At 45.8% G+C, this 24,619-nt stretch overlaps 1 non-coding gene across 1 annotated transcript; it reads right to left on the reverse strand.

Moving 5' to 3' along the window:
• Positions 1-23,646: 23,646 nt before the first annotated feature.
• Positions 23,647-23,838, reverse strand: LOC146076308 (U2 spliceosomal RNA). Its single transcript, XR_014473738.1, has one exon. It is a non-coding gene; the product is annotated as a U2 spliceosomal RNA (small nuclear RNA).
• Between the last annotated feature and the right edge of the window lie 781 nt (positions 23,839-24,619).

Consider the following 24,619-nt stretch of genomic DNA (forward strand, 5'->3'; position numbering starts at 1 on the left):
CCACAACAGACGGCTAACCAATTGCATCGCCAAACCACACTTGCTGTACCTTTGCATAGTTGAGCAGACCATGCCATTCCTTAGTATATCCTAAACAGACAGGGTGAAAGAAGTTTGCAACCCATTATATATAATGGTCGCCACACTATTCTATTCTCAACTCCACGCCGACGTGGATAGTGGGGGTATGAAAAGGTCGTAGGACGCGTACCGCCGCCCCTCGCGGGATCGCTGCGCTCGCCACGCTTCGGGTTCACGTTTATAGTGGGGGGGTGGCGTGGGGGTGCATTTAACATTGTAAGCACCCATTTGGGTGCTTAACATTGTATAAGCACCCATTAGGGTGCTTATACAATGTTTAATCGCATCGCATCGTATGGCATTGTATGCCATGTACAATGGCATACAATTTCAAAATTGTATGCCATCGTGCACTATCGTACTGTATCGCGTTGCATTGCATACCATTGTATGCGTTATGGTATGCGATGCGATGGGCGCCGCCAAAATACACAAGTACCCAAAATACATGGCAGCAACACATGTCAACTGGCTAGAGGGGGGCCCAGGGGAAATGGCCACTTTTCACTCCATTATAAATCACGCCTGACCATACTCCATTGATGTTTTATTTGTGCTTGTATAGAAAGGCCCTCCATAAATAAACACTCATCACCTACGTGAGCCTCCAGATTCAAGGTTTTTGGCTTGTCCATATAACCCCTAAGTGTGTCTGTTGTAACCCACTTTTGTTTATTAATTAATAATAGAGTAAAACACACTAGATTCAGCAGTGGTACCTAACAAATAGTACTAACACCAATTATTAATGATGCCTTATGTTTACCTACCAATTACTTCTTCCTCCACCACCTCACATGCCTCCTCCTCGTCCATTCCCTCCGAGGCCACCTCCTCCTCGGCCACTTCTTCAATGGCCTCCTCAAGGCCCACTTCTTGGGCGGCCTCCTCCTCCGCCACTTCTTGGGCGGCCTCCTCCTCCGCCACTTCTTAAGCGGCCTCCTCCTCCGCCACTTCTTGGGCGGCCTCCTCCTCCGCCACTTCATGAGCGGCCTCCTCCTCCGCCAATTCTTGGGCGGCCTCCTCCTCCGCCACTTCTTGGGCGGCCTCCTCCTCCGCCACTTCTTGGGCGGCATCCTCCTCCGCCACTTCTTCAGGGGCCTCCTCCTCCTGTCCCTGCTCACGGGCCCGTCTTGCACGGTCACGTGCTGTAAGGAAAATCAAAATGCAGAGTGTTAAATAAGGCACATGATTTGTTCATTCATCATGCATCCAAAAAAATGACATATTAGACCCACATTACAGCATGTCAAACATGAAGTACCACACAGATAGTGTATGCCATGTTTAACTCATGATCAACCAGGTTACCTTATTGCCAAAAAAAAGGTCATGGAAGCATTAATGTACAATTGCCCATTTAATGTGTAAACACTTACATCGTGCTATGCTGGCCCTTATTTCCTGGAGCTTTTCTGGCTGTCTCTGCCTCAGATCAGACCATCGCCGCTCCAGCTGAGCGATGGTCCTGCGCACCTGGGTGCGCGCGAATATGCACCTGCGGGCTGCGGCATAGGCATGGCGCTTCTGCCTATTTGTAATGAAAGGGCCCGCACGCCCCAGCCTGGTCTCCATAACGGAGACCAGTGCCCTCAGCTCTGCGGGAGAGAAGGGTGCTGCTCTCCCATAGGCCGCCATCTTAGCAATGGCACAATTCAAGCAATCATGTCCTGTAATTGGTTGTTCAGAGTGATATTTGGTATTAACTTTATTGTTCATTTTGTCATTAACAGCGTGTATGCGCCACAACAGACGGCTAACCAATTGCATCGCCAAACCACACTTGCTGTACCTTTGCATAGTTGAGCAGACCATGCCATTCCTTAGTATATCCTAAACAGACAGGGTGAAAGAAGTTTGCAACCCATTATATATAATCTATTACATTCACCAAACATGGGTGAAAACCACAGGTGAAATAGTCTGCATCACTAGCCATTTACACCTAACTCTACAAGGTACTAAACAGCTTTATTATAGTGAAAGCTATACAGCAGAAACATAGCAAATAGTGCAAGACCTTTTCCCAATATTAGGCCATAGTGCCATGTGTACACTTACCTTCTACCGGCCCACACTAGAGATGTGGAATGCAATGTAGCTAGCATTAAGCCAGTATTTGGACACCTTTCCCATGTGATTTGGATGCAAGCACTGATTACTATTGCCTGAGTGGTGGACTGGATTTACATATGGAATGGTTAGTGTCATTTGCAGTACATACCAAACAAGTGCACAGTACAAATGTACATTCACATTTACATTTCATGTGTGACCACAGTTTTAGTTGGTCATTGGAGTTCAAATCTGCAATTAGCTACTAAATCAGACTTAATAAGTTTGCCAAGTTTTGTTTTTTATTTTTCCGCTGGTAGGGGCGTGGCCTATGCGCCGCACGGTCTACGCTGCCGTACGGAACGCTGCCGTACGGAACGCAGGGTGTCGCTGATGTACGCCAATTACAGAAATAGGATATAAAAGTGTGCTCGAAAACTGCAATGTTGTTGCAAACATGGCTGGCTCACAATCTGAGGAAGAGCAGGTGTGCCAAGACCTGTTTGCCCGCATGGACTCCAACACCAGCTATGTCCCCCTCAACCCAGACCAGCCAGTGGGAGAAGAGCAGCCAGATGGGCCATCTACATCAGGCCAATCGGCAGCTGGCCCATCTTCAGCCTCAGCAGAATCATTGGGAACACAACAGGTGGCTTCCCAACAGAGTAGCCAGGCCAGCACTTCAAGTACAGCGACAGGTGGCCGTGGCCGTGCCCATGCCCGTGGCCGTGGGCGTGGCCGAAATAGGGCAACAGAGGAACCAAGTAGCAGAAACATGGCATTCGAAGCGCAGGAGCTTGCCATCCTGGTACCCCGCGCACGGGATTGGATCGAGTGTCCACAGGACAGGTTGACACACACAAGGAGATGGAAGATTTGGGAGGACATAACGGCAGAGATTAATGCGGTGGCTCCACAAGTTCGTGAGACGGAGCACGTTAAGAAGAGGCAAGTTCATGTGTGTTACATTTGAGCAGTACAAGACCAGTAATGTTTACATTAGATGTTAGATGGAGTTTGTCAATGGCCGGCCACGTTGCTTGGAGCCACAGACATGGTTGCCATGTCATTTAATCGATAGTTATTGTAGGGTAGTAGTACGTTTATTTATAAGGCGCCGCAAAGTGTCCGCAGCGCCGTACATAGCAAACAAAAAACAAATGACAAGGTAACGTACAGGGTGTGTTGAAAAATACAGTATAAATAGGGGTATAGCTGGTAGAAATAAAATCAGCATCAGTTCAGAAGTAGGTGTCAAAATTGTCGAGGAGACTGAAGATGGGTGAGTGTGAATGTATCTTCTAAGGGTTGTTTTTATATTTTCATTGAATGTAAGTTGTGTGTAATGAAGCACATGTTGTAATCTGTTGCAGATTGCAATGGGTGGTACAGCAAACATGAGGAGTGACATGTAGTAATATGTAAACTTTCATTGCAGGTGGCACGACTTCAAAACCAACCTCAAGAAGAAATTGACCCAGCGGTGGGAACACAGCCACACCTCTGGGGCTGGCCCCATGCCAGGAAAACTGAAGCTCACCCCCCTGGAGGAGATGGCAGAGTGCTGCATTGCAGTAGAGGAGGTCCGGGGGGTGAGCACCATCGATAGCGAGGCCCCAGCGGAAGTCTTTGCTTCTTTTCTTGAAGGTGATTATTTGCCATGCCATAAGTAGCTGGTCCTAATTTTGCATGGAATGTGTTGTTATTGTAATTTTCTCTTTCACCAGCATCCCCACCGCTTGGTCCAGAATCTCTTGAGGTTGAGGAGTCTGTGCCACCTGCCACCAGTGCCAGGCACGTGCAGCAGCAGCAGCCACCGGCCGAGGCCCAATACGACAGGTGGGTGCAGGTGCTTTCCCATATTCAGCAGCAGGGAGACTTTGCATCAGAGGGGATGCGTAGGACCGAGGAGGTCATGCAGGGTTTGGTCAGCACCCAGCAGACTATCGCTGGGAGCGTGCAGGCTATGGCTGCCACACAGCAATCAATTGCTGCAAGCCTGCAGGTGCTAGCTGATCAAGCCCTGCGCCAAAATGACCTCCTCCTCCACCATAATGAGCTTATGGTGGAGCTAGTTGCCAGCAATAGGGTCCTATTGTCATCCGTTTCTGGTGCATTACCACCAGCAGCACTCCCTGCTGCCAGAGGGGGAACACCATCCCCCCCCCTCACCAGCATCTGCTCCACCTGGGCCAACATCCCAACGTGGCCGTGGCCGAAGAGCTGCTGCACGTGTCAAGGAGCCTACCAGGGCCAAACGTGCCCGCAAATGAACTTGTGTCCGCATTAATCTCCACCCTTATGTCTTCCCAAATCTTTCATTGAGCTGTGTGTGTCAGCTTCCTGTGTCCAATCCCATGCAGAGGGTACCCACATATGCCCTCGTTTCGAATGTCATGTTTGGTTCCCCTGTTGCCCTCTTTCGGCTAGCATTACTGTCTGCTGTACTTGAAGTGTTGGTGCTATACTTTTGTTGTGAAGCCACCTGATGTTTTCCTAATGATTCTGCTGTGGTTCTGTATGTCCCAAATTCATTGATTTATTATATATTATTTTTGTGCAGTCCTGGCATGGTACCTTTTATTTTGTTACGGTTTCCTTTTTTTTTTTTTATTGTAATAAATGATTATTTGTATTCCCAAATGTGTGGTTTAATAGTTACATGTAGAAGTGACATGTCTATTTCTATTATTGATAGTAAGTTCTGTCCATTGTTTGCAGTGTAAAAGTGTGTGAAAAGTGCAGCATATATGTGTGTGTTTAGTAATGGTCCATTTAAGCTGCAATGGTTCCAATTGAAGCAGTGACAAGCGTGTAATTAATGAGTAATGAGTAAAGGAGTGGATTGTATTGTGTTCACCTGACATTGGTTGTACTGATTAGGCGTTCCGATTGCCTAGCGCATGACCGAGTGGTGTCCGCAAAGCAATACTTGCTTATGGACGCCGCATATTTCTTGCCTTTTTGTTCGCGTGCATTCGGTGTGCTGTCCGAACGCACGCCTACCAAAATGAGTGCACTCCCTCGTGTCCGCCCATGTTTCCGCCCAGTTTAGCCCACTTTGAAAGTACGCCCCTGTGTAGTTCCGAATGACGCCCATAATACGCCCATATTTCACGAGTGATTGCGGTGCACATTTCTGTACGGTATTGGGGAGTACAAGTACGGAGACCATACGTGGCACATGCGCATAGCGTTTCCCACGCATGCGCAGACGGCTACAAAAAACGCCATCCGAAAGTATTCGGAAATTTACGCATCGACCAGAATAAGGCCCAATGTGTGGTTTTGTGATTAATAGGGTGTGATCCCTTTTATCAATATAGGCTTTCAAAGGTAAAATTCCTTATAACATACAAAAAAGTGTTTAAGTTCACAGATTATCCACAGCAAATTAAAGTCCAATCTATATAGCACAAATACTGTAGAGAAGTGTATGTCTTTGTTAATAAAAAACATGTGTTGCGCTTCAATCCAATTGGTTGATTTTACCTTCTTGAGATAAATGTTCACACGCAATCTGTAGTGGTGTTTTGAACCCAAAAAAAGGGTTTTCTGCGGGTTTCAGTGGCAAACGCAGGATTTTCAGAAGGGGGTTTCCAGAGGGGCGGAGTAAAGCACGGAGATGGACACTTAGGTGACCCAGTATATGCCGGGTCAGTTAAATTATTATAGATAGACCAAATTTATAAAAATAATAATAATAATTATACACACACACACACACACACACACACATATATATATATATATTATATAAAAGCAGTGTAGACCCCTGGGCATAGCAATGTATTGGGGCCCCTACCGATCCTCCAGCGGTAGGGGTGGGGGAAGCTTTGATGTCCCGCAGGTGGTAGGGGGTATTATATCAAACGCTCAGCATGTCGGGCCTGGATCAGTCATTTCCACTAATTACCCCTTTACTGCACAGATGGTGGCAGATGGGGTGGGAGAAAGGGGCATTGGGCTGAATGAAGGGGCCCTGATACTGTACATAACTTCCAGGGTGGTAGTGGGCTTATTATTCATAATTTTCTGGTGGGAGGACAGCTTGCTTGACTGCAGATATCTCCAGTTCCCAGAAATAGATTTCTTAGATTTTAATGGAAATAAAACTAGAGAATCCCACCTACCAAATGCTATTGGCTACTAGGGAATCAGAGTTCAGGAGGCAGAGCAATCTGCCAACAAGAATATAAAACCACATACCAGGTGTGTAGAGCTGGAGCAGTAACCAGCTGCTGGAAGGCTGATATCTCTGGTTCTGGGAACAGTAGAGACAAGCTTCTAGTACCAATCAAAGGAGGAGAGTCCCAGCTTTTGGAATATACCCTCATCAAAACTCCAAGTCAGACAGAACCTGAAATATCTGACTGGGAATAGCAATTAACAAGCTTGGATGGGGACCACTGCTTTGAAGTCAGATATCTCCGGTTCCCAAGGGCCGATTTTCAAAATTCTTGTACCTTTGGAAAGAGGGGACCCTCAGCTTTCAGCCTAGGGTCCTGACACTCCTGGGGGGTTTCTGGGTACTCAGAAACCCCCCCTGCGTGCGCTACTGGGTTTAACCCTAATGACTGAGACAATTGGAAAAAAGAGACAGGCACACACTGGAACAGACCTCACTCACTCACCATCTAATGATTTTCCAGTGAGTGCAGTCTGTGCGTACCCCAGGACTCGATAGAAACAGGCTTATGAGGGCCAGAGCGGACATCACACACACCCTCACTAAGAATTATGCTTGGGCACGCCTGCATTTTTCCAGAAAATGGCCAGGTGCCACTTACAAATGCTGGCTTCCTGTCAATAAACTTGAGAGCGGCTTGCGATTAGAAAAGGTGCTGATTTTATAGGTGGATGGCCTTGCACATGCACACTATGATCCGAACGCATGCACAGTAGTTTGATAATCGGCCGGCCTGCAAATTTGCAGCCCAAAGATAAGGGCTAAATAACTCTCTTAGATATAGACACTGACACAGTCGCACACACAGAAGTAGTTGCGCTTATATATCCTGCATCAAACACCACGTGTGTACATCTAATATGCTCCCACTACTCATAGAAATGCATTGAGCAGCAATATCACAGTGTGGCCCTTCTGAGAGTTGGGCGCAAATTTGGCGTGACAAACAGGTGTGAGCCGCAGCGACTGGGGATAGATGAGTGCAGCTATAGCTGTAGAACCATACTTGTCTACTATCTCGGCAGTCAATCTTCCGCCCCCCCCCCCCCTGGGAAGGTGAACAGTATTGCTAAATGACCAGCGCTCAGTCACTAAACGTATGACTCCAGAGGTGGGGGGGGTTGTTTGAGACTGTGTATGGACTATTGGAATAATGGATCTGTACACAATGTATAAGATAAAATGAAGTATATTTATTTATATTTTCTGAATGAACTGAGCAAAATGTCCTTGTGCCGGGTGACGTTCCCAGCCGGGAGAAGTGTTAGCGTCCCAAGCACCTCCGATGGTGCACCGTACAAGTACCTGATACCCTGGAATTCTCCTCACGTCCAAAGGGTCCCTCGTTGTCCACGATCTGGAGACTTCACCGGCATCTGCTGGAGGGGAGAGATGCCGGCTGTCGATCCACGCTGCTTCTAAACCAGCCAACATCACTTCTGGGTTCTGCGGTGATGCCAGCCTTTGGTGACACCTCTACACCTCCCTTGACCCACAGACTGTTTCCTGCCATCCAGGGCACCCCTGTGTCACGCCAACATCACGACCCCCGTCCAGGCCACTTCTATGCATTGCCCAAACAGAGCGATCGCACCGAGCACGCCACTTCCCTTCCCCCACCCCCCACTGCGCCAACTTCACCACAGTGGACCACTGAGGACTGCCCCTCTGTGACCGGCAGCACGTCTCCCGGCTGGGAACATCACCCGGCACAAGGACGTTTTGCTCAGTTAATTCAGCAAATATAAATAAATATACTGCATTTTATCTTAAACATTGTGTACAGATCCATTATTCCAATAGTCCATACACAGTCTCAAACAAACCCCCCCCCCCCCCACCTCTGGGGTCATACGTTTAGTGCCTGAGCGCTGGTCATTTAGCAATACTGTTTATCTTCTTTTGAGTTGGGACCCACTCGACCTAGCAGCCGGCTACTTGGGCTGAGCGCCATTATCACATATTATTATTCTAGCCCCTGGGAAGGTGGGCAAGTCCTCCGCATCCCTCCGGGACACACTGAACCCGCCCTTGACTGCCCGCTTACAGAGCACAAGTGGGCAGACCATGGGGGGGATCTGATGATGTGTTTAACAACAAATCACTTCATCATAGCCCGCTGTACAATGCCCGATTACGGTGCTGTAAGGAGCCACAATGCTGCAAAGTGTCATCCCAGTCCCCACAATGCACATCTTCCCACTGGGCACACCCCTTCGGTGACAACACTGCTCTACAGGAGGTGAGGGCAAAAAGTAGGTAAGTAAGCATAGAATAGATACTGTCACAATAAAAAAGTACTGTTTAACCAACTCAGGGGCGCGGAGTCTAACCGTGTCGGGGGTTTTCTGCCAGTGACCCCACCAATAGGGATTTGGGCTTCTGCGGCACCCGACACGTCGGTTGCAGCCCCCTGGACAGGTTTCCCTTGTGAGTTGGTATAAGTACTAATGAGGGTGAAATATGGAAGCGTGGTCGGCTAGCCGGGTCGAGATCAGAACAGACAAAGCGATTACCAAAGTATAAGGCAAAGGGAGTCAAAGGTCAGGCCGGGTCATACACAGGAAAGCACAGTTTGCAGTACACTAAGATGAAGCTGAAGAATGGTTACTAGGCAAGCTGAGATCATACACTGGATAACACAAGTCAGGTACCGAAGGATCAAGCAGGAGAGTGGTCAGAAAACAAGCCGAGGTCAAATACGATAGTCAGGAATCTCAAGGTAATGGACAAGGCACAGGAACACTGGAGCTAGTGTGAAACTATACTATGGCAGGGATTGACTGCCAGAGCCTGCTTTATATAGGGAGCTAATTACTGGAGTCTCACAGGTGCCTCAATCAGTGAGAGCTGAGCATGTCTCACTCAGGTGTTGTAATCAATCAGCAAAGCTCAGACCACACAGCACCTCCTTGCCGCATGGAGCAGAGCTGAACTGACAGGAGAAGTCACAAACCAGGTAAGAACCAAACAAAATGTTGTGACAGATACTGAATATAGGTGGTTGTTCATAGCTGATTGCTGCTGTGCGAATTCGCGGGTGATCAATTATGGAATGACTAGGCATGCGTATGGATCATAGCGCACATGCGCAAGGCCAAACAGTGACAAAAATCTGTTGTTTTTTTTTAATCACAATCCCCTTGCATCCTGACTAGCAGGAAGCCAGTGTTTGTGGGTGGTAACCTGCCGTTTTCTGGCAGTGTCAGGAAAACACAGGCATGACAAAGCGTTCTCAGGGAGGGTCTGTAACGTCAGCTCTGGCCTTGATCAGCCTGTTTCTATCGCAGAGTTGTGGAATGGTCAGGGTTCCGCATAGACTGCACAGATGAAAAAATCATTACATGGTGAGTGAGTTGCATATGGATTGGCAGATGTACTTGCACAGGGTGAGTTTTCAATCTAAAAGAAAATAGAACTGCCCAATATAGGGGATAAACAGCATTAGCAATTTATTTGCTCTCTATAATTAACAAGATATACAACACATCAAACATACATAAAAAAGGGGTATTCATATTAAAATTACAAAAAATTGTACACAACCGGATGTGACTATGTATAGCATGCAGAGATTTCTTTTATTAAAAATTAGATAGGTTAGTTTGAATAAACTTCTCTTGGAAATAATAACAGTCGGGTTAGGGTGTTTGTTAGTTTGATTGAAATGGCTGATTAGTAAGTAGTCTTTTATGGGGTTAGTGATTGGTTTGTTAACAGTTGTTGATGTGAGATAAATTGATACTGTCCAGGCCAGACATTTTGTAATGAGGGTACCTTACAGCTGCCACCTGTTTTTCCTCGGGCCTCCCAGTTGATGGTGCTGAATCACCTTTTCGGACAACTATGTCTGGAGTCGCCTTGGGATATGATGGTCTGTTTCCGTTTGGTATGGTATCCCTCTGGTGCAGATTAATGTATTCAAACATGTTTCTCCCCCTCCTATATCGGGATCAGCGGCTTTCTCAAGGAAGGGTATTATCAGTCTTGATAATACCCTTCTATTTTCTATTTTCTTTTATCTTGTCTTTTGGTATTCGGGACAGTGAGCTTTCCCCTCTGAACAGCAGCAATAGCCGGGAAGGGACAGTATTTATGAAATAAGTCTGGTCCACTGGTTACATACCGTAAAATTGTTTATTTGTCCGTGGCGCAGGGCTCTACACTTTTTTGAGTTTTCAATCTGTCTGGGGGCGACTATCTGATTGAAGGCCTGTAAAATCACCCAGCAAGATCAGATCTGAATAACGCTCATACTGGCATATGGCTTCATATCTAAGCTACCTAAATGTGGGATATAACTAGATTTCCAGGCTTGTTCTGCTGAGGGGCAATTGCTAAATAAAGCCTTCAGCACTTCAGTGTTAGTTGGGTTAAATTCCAGCTAACAGTGTCATACCTCCCAACATCTAAAGCGTGTGCAGCAAGATTTTCCGTGTGAGGCGGCGACAGCCGTGCGCTCCCCAAACTGGCGTGGCCTCATGGAAAGGGGGAGTGGTTCCGTTTTCATCAATGTAAAAGCATTGCAGTAAAATGCGGTCCCTCAACATGGGCTGCAAGCTTAAATGCATTGAACAATTCATGAACTAAAGCTTCACTGTTTATTATAGTGGGTGAGTTTATGAGCTATTCCAGACACAAGTGGGCATAAATGCAACCATGCATATCTTCATACATGCCTATGCATGTGACCACTTTTTTGGGCATGAAAACTGGTATACAGTAGCTCTAATTTTGCCATCAGCCCCATTGGCTTCAGTCAACTTTAAATAAAGTCTGGGCTCTCTCTCCTGCTATTTTCTGTATATGAATGTTCCGTTTCGGTCTCCTGGTATTTAGGTAGTGTGATGATTGCAATTAAGCTGAATGCCTTCATTCCGGCAGATACTGGAACTTGAACACTGCAGGTGAGCCCATCAAACAGAATGGGGTCTAGAGAAACTACACATTTAGCGAAGCTGATTAAAGCATCATTTATTAACATAGTTATACTGTAATTTCTGTTTAGTGCTTCCATCCAATGTGTTTATTTTTTTTCTACATTGCAGATTGTTAGTTCTGTCATGCATTGGTTATATCAATATAAACTGTGTTGTTCTCCGAGGGCCTGATGAAGTGCATATCAGTCCATCTGAATACCTCTCATAATGACCCATTCCACAAGGGACAAAATGGGAGGATGTATTAAGTATGGTGAAGTGATAAAGTGGAAGGTGATAATGCAGCAGCCAATCTACTCCCAACTGTCATTTTTCTAACCTAGCCTGTAACTTGTCAGTTAAGAGCTGATTGGTTGTTGCGTTATCACCAGCCACTTTATCACTTCACCAGGCTTAATACATCTGCAACATATGTTCTGTTCTTAGAGTTCCTCTGTGCATACACACCTGTCTAATCTTTGTCAGAATGGCTGGCACTCAGTGGTGTAGCTACTTATTATGCCCCCCCCCCACCGCTAAAAAAAATTCACCCCCACTCCCCCTCCCCCCCCATGCCCATACCTGCCCACCCGCTGCTGTCTGCGGTACCTGCCTGCCGTGCCGTCACGGTCCCGTAGCGCTGGCTCCTGCTGCTAATAATGAAACGTGACTCTTAGAAAATGGCTGCCCCCATACTGCAGAAAGAAAACTATCTGCAGTATGGGGGCAACCATTTTCTAAGTGTCCGTTTTCATTATAGAAGCAGGAGCCAGCACTAGGAGAGACGGGACTGTGACGGCAGTCACGGCACGGCAGGCAGCAGCGGGTAACTATAGCCCCGCAGACCCCCGGCGCCCAAACTTGCTCTGCGCCTCCCCGCCACCACGGGGGCTGCAGAGCTATAGTTACGCCACTGCTGGCACTTGAATGAATTGGGAGAACAAACCTGTCTAAGGAGTGTACACACATCTATATATTGATCTGGTGTCTGGCCATTTGGTCTCCTGTGTTTCAGCATGTTTTATACTCTTTTCACAAGATCAGAAAATTAAGGGCCTAATTCTGTACTTATTGAAACGGGGCAAATTCGACCCGTTCGGATGTTTGGGGGTCTGCGCATGTGTAAGCGTGTAATTGCGCATGTGCAGGCCCAGCAACAAATGGCTTCGGCAAGTTACACACTCGCCGGGCCATGGGAATGCCCAGCATTTTATGGGCATCCGTATTACAAAGCTGTGCATTCCTATGGGTATAAGAAAAAAAGGCAAATCACCACCAGGTGATAAAGGCGCTTGGCGGGTGGGTTGTTTTTTGTTTTTTGGGGGGCTGCTCACACAGCGGGGAGGTTCAATCTCCTGGTGTGATATATACGAGAAAAAGGGATAAGGGGGTGTGTGGAGCGCCCAAAATATTGGTATAAATACTGTAACACTCAATTGTGTTTACAGTTATTATAACATAAATTTGAAATAAATTTGATCAATTGGGTATCACAAAATATGAATTCATTTAATTAACACATCAAATACGAATAATAATAAAAACTAATAATATAGATGCACAGAAAATTTTACACAAAACATAATGATATTGCACTTAAGAGAGAAGTATTAGGCATACAGTAAACCACTTGTCAATAATGAAAGTAAATATAAGCAATGGATACTTATGTTAGTCCCGCTTGTTCCGAGATGGTGCTACCCTTTTGATCGGGTTTGTAGTCCCCACGTTGAAAGAGGGGGGGGGGGGGGGGAGGTGAGGGGCTGTGGGAGGGTTGGCAGATCCGGGTTCAGTTTGTACTGTGGGTTTCTGGTTGTTCCTGCTGGAGGCCTTGGTCTCTGATTCCACTGGTGGGCAAGATGGAAATACCTCACTTCACGGATAGAAGGCTCCAGAAATTAGCAGGTGGTTGATTTACCCAATTTGTACATCCAGTTTGGGGGTGCCGGTTGGAGGTGATGAGTTTGTGGGGGGAAAAAGGGGTAGCTGGTTCAAGGGGAATGAATATGGTATCCAATGTCCAGACAAGGGTTAACCTGACGCGTTTCGTTGTGCTCAGACAACTTTCTTCTTTGAGAAAGTTGTCTGAGCACAACGAAACGCGTCAGTTATCCATGAGCTGGGGCACATATATCCATGAGCAGGGGCACATACACCAAATATGAGACAATCACACCAAATCTGGGAGGCAGAGCATCCCTACCCTAACCCTCACTCAGTATCAGGGAAGAGCCGCATTTCCACACTCCCATAAGTGAAGGAATTGGGTGTCATGTGAGGCCACACTTCTTTTAAAGGAAATCATGCCCTTTCACAGGCAGGTGTGACTTTGGCACCCAGGATATTTCCTTTGTCCCCCAAAGGAGATTTCTTGGCCACACTAGGTGTCACTGGCCCTTGTGCCGCCATTGTGCAGACTTGCATGCAGGGGTTAAAGAGGGGGGACTGAGTTCCACCACCTGTAATGTTAACTACTCCATTGCCCTACATGTTACTTCCAACATAAAAGCCTGCCCCACCACCCACATCTATAGATGCAGTCAGTGCTAGTGCCACTGACAAGCTGCAACCACCTTCCCATTCCTCTCAGCCTTGAGGCTCCACAGTTCTCCTCCATCTGCAGCCCACCCCTCCTGGTACCAGACGTCATTTGTTCCATCTCCTCTTCAGGACCACTTTAAGCCCTGCTTGTATGCATTAAGATATGTGACCACATCTGTGATTGCAACTGGATTACTACTAATCAATAGTATCATTATAGATTTTAACTTGTATATTGGGTGCAAATGTTAAGTCTATAAAAAGTGTATTTTCCGATTATACCCAGGTCTGCATAGTTCACATTTGTGTGAACACATCTTGATTGAACTTTGCTTATTTGAATTTCCCTGTTTATGGCATTATGTGAATTCTGGCTCAATCCGTGTGGCATTATGGGAATTTTGGCTCAATCCGTGTGGCATAATGTGAATTTTTGCTCAATCCGTGTGGCATTATTTGAATTTTGGCTCAATCCATTTAGCATTATGTGAATTTTGGCTCAATCCGTGTGGCATTATTTGAATTTTGGCTCAATCCATGTGGCATTATTTGAATTTTGGCTCAATCCGTGTGGCATTATTTGAATTTTGGCTCAATCCATGTGGCATTATGTGATTTTTGGCTCAATCTTTGTGGCATTATGTGAACTTTGACACAATCCATGTAGCATTATACAAATTTTGGCTCAATCCATTTGGCATTATGTGAATTTTGGCTCAATCCGTGTGTTATGTGAATTTTGGCTCAATCCCTGTGGCATTGTTTGAATTTTGGCTCAATCCATGTGGCATTCTGTGAATTTTTGCTCATTCCATTTGTATAATGGGGTCTAGTATTTTGTTGCATAATGTGTAGAAGTTGTATATTGTGCGGTACACCACTGAAGGACGTGCCCCTTGTTGAGTGGCTACACCCCCTTTTCCGCACAACTACATCCTTCACTTTTGTCGCCATGGTGGGCCTGCGTACTTTAAATGCCAGGGCCTATTTTGAATCCCATTCCCACCCTCTCTCTGCCGCTTTCTTAGCATGTACACTGGCACCACTATTAACCTCAATAACATTAATTTCCACTCATTTCCAATCTATCCTGAACACCTCACAGTGTTGGTTTTAGGCCAAAATGTTGCACCGAGGTATGTTGATGGCATTTTATCCTCTATGTCATGACTAGTGGCAGCAGCTTCAGTACTAGGATGAAGTGGTTCTTGTTCTTCTTTCACTATTTTATCCTCCAAATTTTGGTTCTCCATTATATTTCTGCAGGGGAGTTAAGCACCAGTATCACTGGACTGGAATTATGCAGCTGTATCTCTGGACTGGAATTATGCACCAGTAGTATGACTGGACTGAAATTATGCACCAGTAGTATCACTGGACTGGAATTACACAGCGTTATCACCAGGGCTGGATTTAGGGGTCAGGCCGCCCCCAGGCACAATATTTTTGGTGGCCCCCCTATTAGAGAGTGTATTAGAGAGTGGGTGATAGGGAACAGTGAGTAATCAAGGGAGATAGAAGGAGGAGTCAAATAGAGGGGAGTGAGGAGACAGTCAGAGAGAGAAGGGGGGCAGTGTATACTTGTTGGCTCTGCTTGTCCACACTCCACTACTCATCCTCTGTCTATGTCAGGTTCCCGACGAGACATGCCAGGCGGGTACCGGTGGTATGTGGCTTCGGACTCCCGCGAGAGGTAGCAGGCAGGACCTGGCTCCCAGCTGTGTGCATATCCGGTCTCCTACAAGACATGGCAGGCGGGATCCGGCAGTATGCGGCTCTGGCTTCCAGCTAGAGGTTACATGGCGGGTCCAGGCTCCCAGCGGTGCGTGGCTCCCAGTGGTGCGCAGCTCCCGCGGAAGGTGGCAGGCAGGTCCCGGCGGTCAGCTGTCTTTTATTGCAGCTATTTTTTAAAACTCAGCTAAATGACAGGCAACACACTGCCACCCGCGTAATAGGTGCCGCCCCTAGGCCCGTGTGAGACAAATCCGGCCCTGTGTATCGCTGGACTGGAATTACAACTTATTACTGGACTGGAATTATGCACCAGTAGTATCACTGGACTGGAATTACGCAGCTGTATCACTGGATAGGAATTATGCACCAGTAGTATCACTGGACTGGAATTACGCAGCTGTATCACTGGATAGGAATTATGCACCAGTAGTATCACTGGACTGGAATTATGCACCAGTAGTATCACTGGACTGGAATTATGTACCAGTAGTATCACTGGACAGGAATTACACAGCTGTATCACTGGACTGGTATTATAGCTGTATTACTGGACTGGAATTATGCACCAGTATCACTGGACTGGACTTAAGCAGCAGTAGCAATGGACTTTAACGGCAGTACCACTGGACTTTAACTGCAGTACAACTGGAGTGGACTTATGAAGCAGTACCAATGGACTTTAACTACAATGCCACTGGACTGGACATATGCAGCAATATCACTGGACTGGACTTATGCAGCAATACCGAAGGACTTTAACGGCAGAGCCACTGGACTTATGCAGAAATATCACTGGACTGGAATTATGCAGCAGTACTTTAACTTTAACTACACTTTAACAACAGTGCCACTGGACATATGCAGCAGTATCACTGGACTGGACTTAAGCAGCAGTACCAATGGACTTTAATGGCAGTGCCACTGCACTGGACTTATCACTGGACTGGATTTATGCAGCAGTACCAATGAACTTTAATGGCAGTACCACTGGACTGGACTTGTGCAACAGTATCACTAGACTGGACTTATGCGGCAGTACCTATAGACTTTAACAGTAGTACCACCTGACTATGAAGGAAGTACCACTGGACTGGACTTATGCCACAGCATTATCAGTGGACTGGACTATATAGCACTATCACTGGGCTGGACTATACAGCACTATCACTGGACTGGACTATGCGGCACTATCACTGGACTGGACTATACAGCACTATCACTGGGCTAGACTATATACTGCACTATCACTGGACTGGACTATATACAACACTATCACTGGACTGGACTATACAGCAATACCACTGGACTGGACTATACAGCACTTTCACTGGACTGGACTATACAGCACTTTCACTCGACTGGACTATACAGCACTTTCACTGGACTGGACTATACAGCACTTTCACTGGACTGGACTATACAGCACTTTCACTGGACTGGACTTTACAGCACTTTCACTGGACTGGACTATACAGCACTTTCACTGGACTGGACTATACAGCGGTATCACTGGACTGGACTATACAGCGGTATAACTGGACTGGACTATATACAATACTATCACTGGGCTGGACAGCACTTTCACTGGACTGGCCTATACAGCGGTATCACTGGACTGGATTATACAGCGGTATCACTGGACTGGACTATATACAATACTATCACTGGGCTGGACAGCACTTTCACTGGACTGGACTATATACAATACTATCACTGGGCTGGACAGCACTTTCACTGGACTGGCCTATACAGCGGTATCACTGGACTGGATTATACAGCGGTATCACTGGACTGGACTATATACAATACTATCACTGGGCTGGACAGCACTTTCACTGGACTGGACTATATACAATACTATCACTGGGCTGGACAGCACTTTCACTGAATTGCGGGACGTTGGGCGGCAGGCAGGCAGGTGGCCGGGATGCGCTGCCTCTTCACTCTCTGTGTCTGGAGTGAAGATGGCATCCGGCCACCCGCCCCTCTAAAGGGCCCGGATCTCAAGAGATTCAGTGACCCGCACTCCGAGTCAGAAAGCAGTTCGGATTGGGGGGTGTCCAGATTCCCTCAATCCCCACTCGCACATCCCTAGGGAATGTATTGTAATGTTGTAATACCTCATGAGAGATAAATGAATATTGGGGGTTATTTATGGTTGCCTACCCTCCTGAAAATATGGTCCCCCTCCCGACCCCCCAGAAAGGTGGGCAAACACAACAACACAGTGTTTAGATACCGCAATTTGTGGCTTTTCAGGGAGCGGCAGGGATAAAATGACATCATTTTAGCCCCATCCCCTCCACCGAGATCCGCAAATCCCTGTATTTGCAGGACTTGGGGCGGGGCTTGATGATGCCTATAACCCCCCTTCCCCTAGTTCTGCTGACATTCTCCTCCCTGGGCTTCCCTGCAGGCAACTGGAGGGTGATCGCTGCTGTGCAATTTTGCAAGGACCTGTGATCAGATGGTCACTGCCCAGACAGAGTGAAAACCCGCCCTGTGAATGGCTTAAAAAAATATCACTGATCGTCATCCAGCTTCAAATCCATACACAACTAATTCACCCTTGAATGATTTTTCCAGTGTGTATGCAGTCTGTGCATAACTCTGACCATTCCACAAGTGTGTAATAGTAACAGACTGATTGACCGGTGCTGACATCACACAGCCTCCCTGAATACGCCTAGGCATGCCTGCATTTTTCCTGACACCCCCAGAGAATGGATCCCTGTGCGATTTCGCACAACAGCTGTGAATAACCCTCATAGTGCGAATGTGACTAGTGAGGAAGTTAAAGCTTCAAGGAACATGTTGAAAATAATTTTACATGTTTTGCAAGGTTTTAATAAAGTAATTTGAGAAGGTACTTCAATACCTCAAGGCTTAACTATTATCCTGAAATAAAGCTGTTTAATGTAAGATGTGAATTTGTTCTGATTGACTTCAGGTCGAGTCTAATAGAGGGTATACACAGCAGGGCCGTCTTTTCGTATGGGCTTAATGGGCACTTGCCCAGGGGCCCCAGGTGTATAAGGGCCCTATGCTGATAACTGATGATCCCCTTTTTCCAGGGATACCAGAATTTTAAAAATCGGCCCTGGGGAACTGGAGATATCCAACTTCAAAGCAGCAGTCCACATCTGACCTGTTAATTGCAATTCCCAGTCATATTTCTCAGGTTCTCTCTGACTTAGAGTTTTTCTGAGAGTATATTACAAAAGCTGGGACTCTCCCCTTTCTGTCGACATAAGCGGCTTGTCGCTATCATACCCAGAACCATAGATATCAGCCTTCCAGCAGCCGGTCCCTGCTCCAGCTCCAAATGTCTGGTATAGTTTTATATTTTTGTCAATGGATTGCTCTGGCTCCTGATCTCTGATCCCCAAGTTCCCAGCACCTTCTGAAAGTTGGGACTCTAGGTTTTTATACTATTGAAGGCTAAGAAATCTATTTCCAGATAATGGCGATATCTGCAGTCAAACAAGCTGCCCTTCCACCGGAAAATGACGAATATTAAGCCCACTCCATTATCCAACTCTCCCCTGCGTATAAAACACCCCCTACCTCCCTGAAAGTCATTTACAAGGGACCCTTCATACAGCTCAGTGCCCCCTTCCACACATTAGTGTTCTCCCTCCCACCACCTGTGCAGTAAAGGAGTAATTAGCAGAAGTTACTGCTCCAGGTCCTACATGTTGAGTGGAAGATAGAGCACCCCCTGCCACCCATGGGACATCAAAGCTGCTGCTGATAGCACCCCCCACCCCTAGGAGGGGAGAATGGGCAAGGGCCCCAGTGCATTGCTTTGCCCAGGGGCCCACACTGCGGTTAAGATGGCTCTGATACACGGTGAGATCAGTGGCGGAGATACCGTAAGGCAGCCCCCGCTGCTGCTTGGGGGAGCAGGGGCTGCGTGGGCGCTGGACTTTAGTGGCAGACTTATTGTGCCCACCTGCTAGGGCCGCCTGCCCACCACTGCCTGCCGCTGCCCGTGTGCTCGCTGAGTCGGCGCCGGCGCGGCCATGATGGATCTGTCAAAAAAAATTGGCGGGCTAGATATCCAATGGGAGGGTTGTGGGCGTCCAAGGGGCGTGGCCTTGTAGTGTCAGACTGAGGCAGGGGAAGCAGCAGTGTCTGCTGTTCCCTGCCTCAGCTTCAACTGCTCCTACATCATCACGTCACACACTGGAGCCTGGAGAGGAGCAGGGAAGCCAGCAGGAGGGAAGAACAGGAGAAAGTGAGGGAAGAGGAGAGACAAAGTCGTCCCACCCAGTGACAAACTTGTTAACAGAGGTTTGTTTTTTATACACCAGTACTATTAAAAAAAGTATTTTTGCACTATCTTGTTGTTTTTCCGGCTTGAGAAAGGGGCGCTGCCCCGAAACGTTGCCATCACCTGCACCATTTAAACCTAAGTTTTTGGTTTACTGTATCCATTGGAGTGCCGCCCCGTTTCTTGTACATATCATTGGGCAGGAGTCATCCTACACCTGAGGAAGGCACCCTAACTATCAAAATCACCTATCAGCAACACGGAGTGCCGGACACCAGAGATTGAGATATATATATATATATATATATATATATACACACACACACACACACAGACTGTATAGGTGGGATCAGGCAGCATGGCGCACCGTAGTAAGGGGACGCAGGCGCATCCTCTGGGGGCTGGCGAATCTACCGCCAGCCCCTGCAAGAATGACGGGCACTCCATCTGTATGTATATATATATATATATATATATATATATATATGCATATGGAGTGCCCATCATTCTTGCAGGGGCTGGCGGTAGATTTGCCAGCGGCCAGAAGGGAAAGTGCGCACACAAGATGCGCGTGCGTTCCCTTACTACGGTGCTCCATGCTGCCTGATCCCACCTTTTCGCTCCCCCCTAAACCTGCACGTCTCCCTGAAGTGGAGACGGGCAAGGTACAAGTCCCCTGCCGCCTGGAAATGTGCGTGTGGGATGCTTGCGCGTCCCAGTCAGATGGATCACCGGCTCGCTAGCAGGGGCGTTCTGGTGAGTCCCAGCGCTGGCTGAGAGGTGCTCCATCTGTACATTGTGAATATATATATATATATGGCGGGTTGGATAAAGGTCTAAGCGACTACAAAATACCTGTATAAGAAACGTAATTCTTTCAAAAAATATAGAATTTTATTTTATACATATAAAAATGCACAATAGCATTAAATATAAGAACAAACAGTACAAGAGATATGGTATAGAAAAAACACGGCGATGTAAAAAATGCGTAGCTAATTTAAAAAAGGCCTACATGTATTAACGCTAAAAAAAGGGGGGGAGATATTAGCTAAAAATTTATAAAAATTGAAAAAGATTGAAAAAAGGTTATGAAAGAGAACTTATCTATTTGTGGAGGAGTCAGCAGGCTGACTCCTCCACAAATAGATAAGTTCTCTTTCATAACCTTTTTTCAATCTTTTTCAATTTTTATAAATTTTTAGCTAATATCTCCCCCCCTTTTTTTAGCGTTAATACATGTAGGCCTTTTTTAAATTAGCTACGCATTTTTTGTATAAAATAAAATTCTATATTTTTTGAAAGAATTACGTTTCTTATACAGGTATTTTGTAGTCGCTTAGACCTTTATCCAACCCGCCATATCTTTTATAATACACCCCTTACCAAGGTGTCTTTTATTTAGAGGTCAGCTGACACCCTTTTTTCCTAAAGGTATACCTGTGTTCACTTTACATATTATTATTGAGTTGTTCAGGACACAAGTGGCGCCTTGCATCCCCCTCTTTTTCATATATATATATATATATATATATATATATATATATATATATATATGTAGAAAAGAGAAGAATGAAGCGCACCAATCAGCAATAAATTTATCAAATTTTACTTATATAAATGCTGACATACATAGGGTTAAAAGTAGAAAGCTTGCCGTGTGGACAGAGCTATGCAGCCGGACCAAGCGCCGAAGGAGAACCGCAGGCAGTGATCAGTTGCAGACGGAGCGCATCAGGACCAGAGCAATCAGCCAGGAGCTTCCACAGGTACAGCACGGACCAGACCAGGACGTCAGCACGTCAGGAACAGGTAACCACGCCCAACACGTTTCGTCACAGCTACGGACTGTGACTATCCCCTGACATCCACAGTCTAATATACTGTTTACACAGGTGCCGCTAGGCAATTAATCATTAATTAAAAGGTACCAGATCACTATTAGAACACTTTAAAAACCAAATACATAGTATATAATACACATATCCTGCACGTTGATACATATCAGAAAGTTTATAAGACTGCTAAATCACATAAATATAAACATAGAAAAATAGAAAAATATTTTTTATATTTAATATATATATAGATTTTTTTTTTAAATATGATAAAGTGAAAAGTGCTCCATTATAAAAAATACATATATGAAATAACATTAATCATATTTCAAAAAAGTGCATGTGCTGGAGATTAAATATAAATGGCTATCAATAGCCCACCTCCAAATCCATTTAAATAATAAACAACTATTGAGTGATAGAGTGAATAACTTTTCGAGCCGTATCAGCAGGCAGAATTCACAAATTCTGAAAAGGAGACATTGAAAAAATATATGAAAAACATAAAATACATTTAAATACACAATATAACATTACATAGTTCAATAAAAAAAAAAGTTCAATAAAAAAATTATTAAATTAATTTCAAGAATATCAGCATAGAAAAATACATTATAAAACATCATTAAAATATAAATTACGTATTATGAATGGTATTCATAGATATCATAACAAGAGCAATGGCAACGTTAATCGGAGATAGCAACAGGGAAATAAAGGGAACATTTTGCGCTGGGTATCTTTTCTCCCATATATACAGGGCTATTTTTCAGTAGGCTCCAGCAGGAACCGAGGCCCTTATTCTAGTTCACTCTTTCTGACAAAATATTTCTTAGATGGACAAAACCATGTGCACTGCAGGTGTGCGGCACGGCTTTTCGCTGTGCGGGGTTTCACCGCATGGCAGAAGCCGGAGCATGTGAAATAGCCCTATTAGTGGACCAGCTAATGTGCCCTTTCATACAGGATGGTCATGGACCAGCCGCCGAATTGCAGCCGAATCAAACCACTGGAATCATCCTCCCGTCCTAACAGGTCAGTGTGTGCAGTGTGTGCAGAGGGCGATGGGAGCTTTTCACATACACCGGTCGTTTGGTGTGGTGTTTTAGCTCTCCCCTGTTACCAACATGACGCCACTGTAATTCCCACCCCCAAATTTACACAGCACCGGCTCATGTGTAAGGAACAACTGTACCAAAACGACCCTCAGTAGGCTTCCCGCCTTGCAGCTCCGGATCGCCCTCGGGGACCGCAGCTTTTCTGCGAAGGAGAAAGCATAAGAGTCGTACACACAGCCCAGAAAAACTTGGCCCAAACAAACGAAAAACGGAAAACCTGAAAAGTGACACATAAGAGGGAAAATAAATAATTAATTAAAGAGATCCCAGCCAAAAGGCCCAGGGTCAGGACATGTAATGCTAACCTAAAGGGAAAGTGCACAGTGCAGGTGCCATACTAGTGCATGGTGTACAAGCTCACCAGTGCAGGGTTCAGGCCCACCCGAGTTTCCCTGGGGGCACAGTGCAACCAGCCAATCAGCATGCAACCAAGTGTTTCTCTTCTTCACCTAGGGTGTTTTTCAACCCATTGAATGGGAATGGATACTCCACTGGGCTTTTCCATTGACTACCTTGAGAGGCAAAGCCTCTCGGAAGAGTAATCTACTCAGTCACAGTGTTTCACACATCCCAAGGTTAAAGTACTAAGCTGGGCTTCTCGCTGACTCCCCATCAGAGGCTAGGAACCTCTAGAATGGGAGAAATCTACTCAGTCCCAGCATTTCTCCGTTCCTTGGATACTAGACTGGGCTTTTCACTGTCTTCAGGGGCTACATCCTTCAGGGGCTACAAACCCCATCAAGAGAGCCACCACCTATTGCAAAAAAATAAGGATCAAATATGGTTTGAGGTAACATGTTTAAAAAAGGGGCAGACTAGATGGGTTCTTATCTGCCATCAAATTCTACGTTTCTATGTTTCTACTAGGCCCAGTATTTCTCCCCTCCCTATCAGTTGGGGGTAGGCCATGTTATCTCACCCAGGGTGAAGGTACTCAGCCAGACTTTTCCCAGGCATGAGGGCTACAACGCCCATTAGAGAAGTTATTCAGTCCAGCCTTTCTCTATTCTTCTGCAAGGGGCCAGTCCACAACCACTGATAAGAACAGATACTACACTTGATCTTAGCCAAACGGCTGAGAAGCGATTTGAGTCAATTCCATTACTTATCCAATTATTCAGTACTAAATTCTGGATTAATAGTGTCAAGGCTTTTAATGACAAAAAGGGGGCAGTAGGGATATCTCTTTAGATGCGGAGTCCAGTTTGTGCCAAACCTCTAGCATAGACTTAATTGCCCCATTTACGGGTGGTGTGGGGGGGGGGGGGAATCCACAATAGTTTGGGAAGAGACACCAGATAACAACTATTACTTTCCAATGTGACCCATGATTTTGGTGAATCCAGATTGAACCAGTCTCTAGTCAGCAATTATACAAGTCAGGTAAAGCTACCCCACCTGCTAATTTCGGCAAAACTAGAGTTTTTCTCACAATTCTTGGCTTGTAGCCTTTCCATATATATTTAATTAATACCTGATTTAATCTATTGTACAATCGTGTTGGAAGAAGTCGAGGAATAGTGCAAAATTGATACATCAGTTTCTGAAATAAGACTATTTTGGCTGCCGCTATCCTACCTAGCCATGAAACCTCTTGCATAATCCATTCTCCAGTCAAGCCCTCGAAAGCCCTCAATAAGGGGCCATAGTTACAGTCAATTAAGTAAACTGTAATTGGCAAATGAATCCCAAGTTATTTCAAAGTAGAGATGTGCACCGGCCACCTTGAGGTTTTGGGTTCTAATGGGTTTTGCCAAAACACCTCCTAAGTGTTTTGTGTTTGGATTTCTTGGGTTTTGGGTTCTGATTTTTTTGTTAAAAAAGCATAAAAACTGCTAAAATCGCAGAATTTTTATTTTTTTTGCTCC

This window comes from Crinia signifera, chromosome 4, assembly GCF_055691185.1.
Source record: "Crinia signifera chromosome 4, ASM5569118v1, whole genome shotgun sequence".
NCBI lineage: Eukaryota > Metazoa > Chordata > Amphibia > Anura > Myobatrachidae > Crinia > Crinia signifera.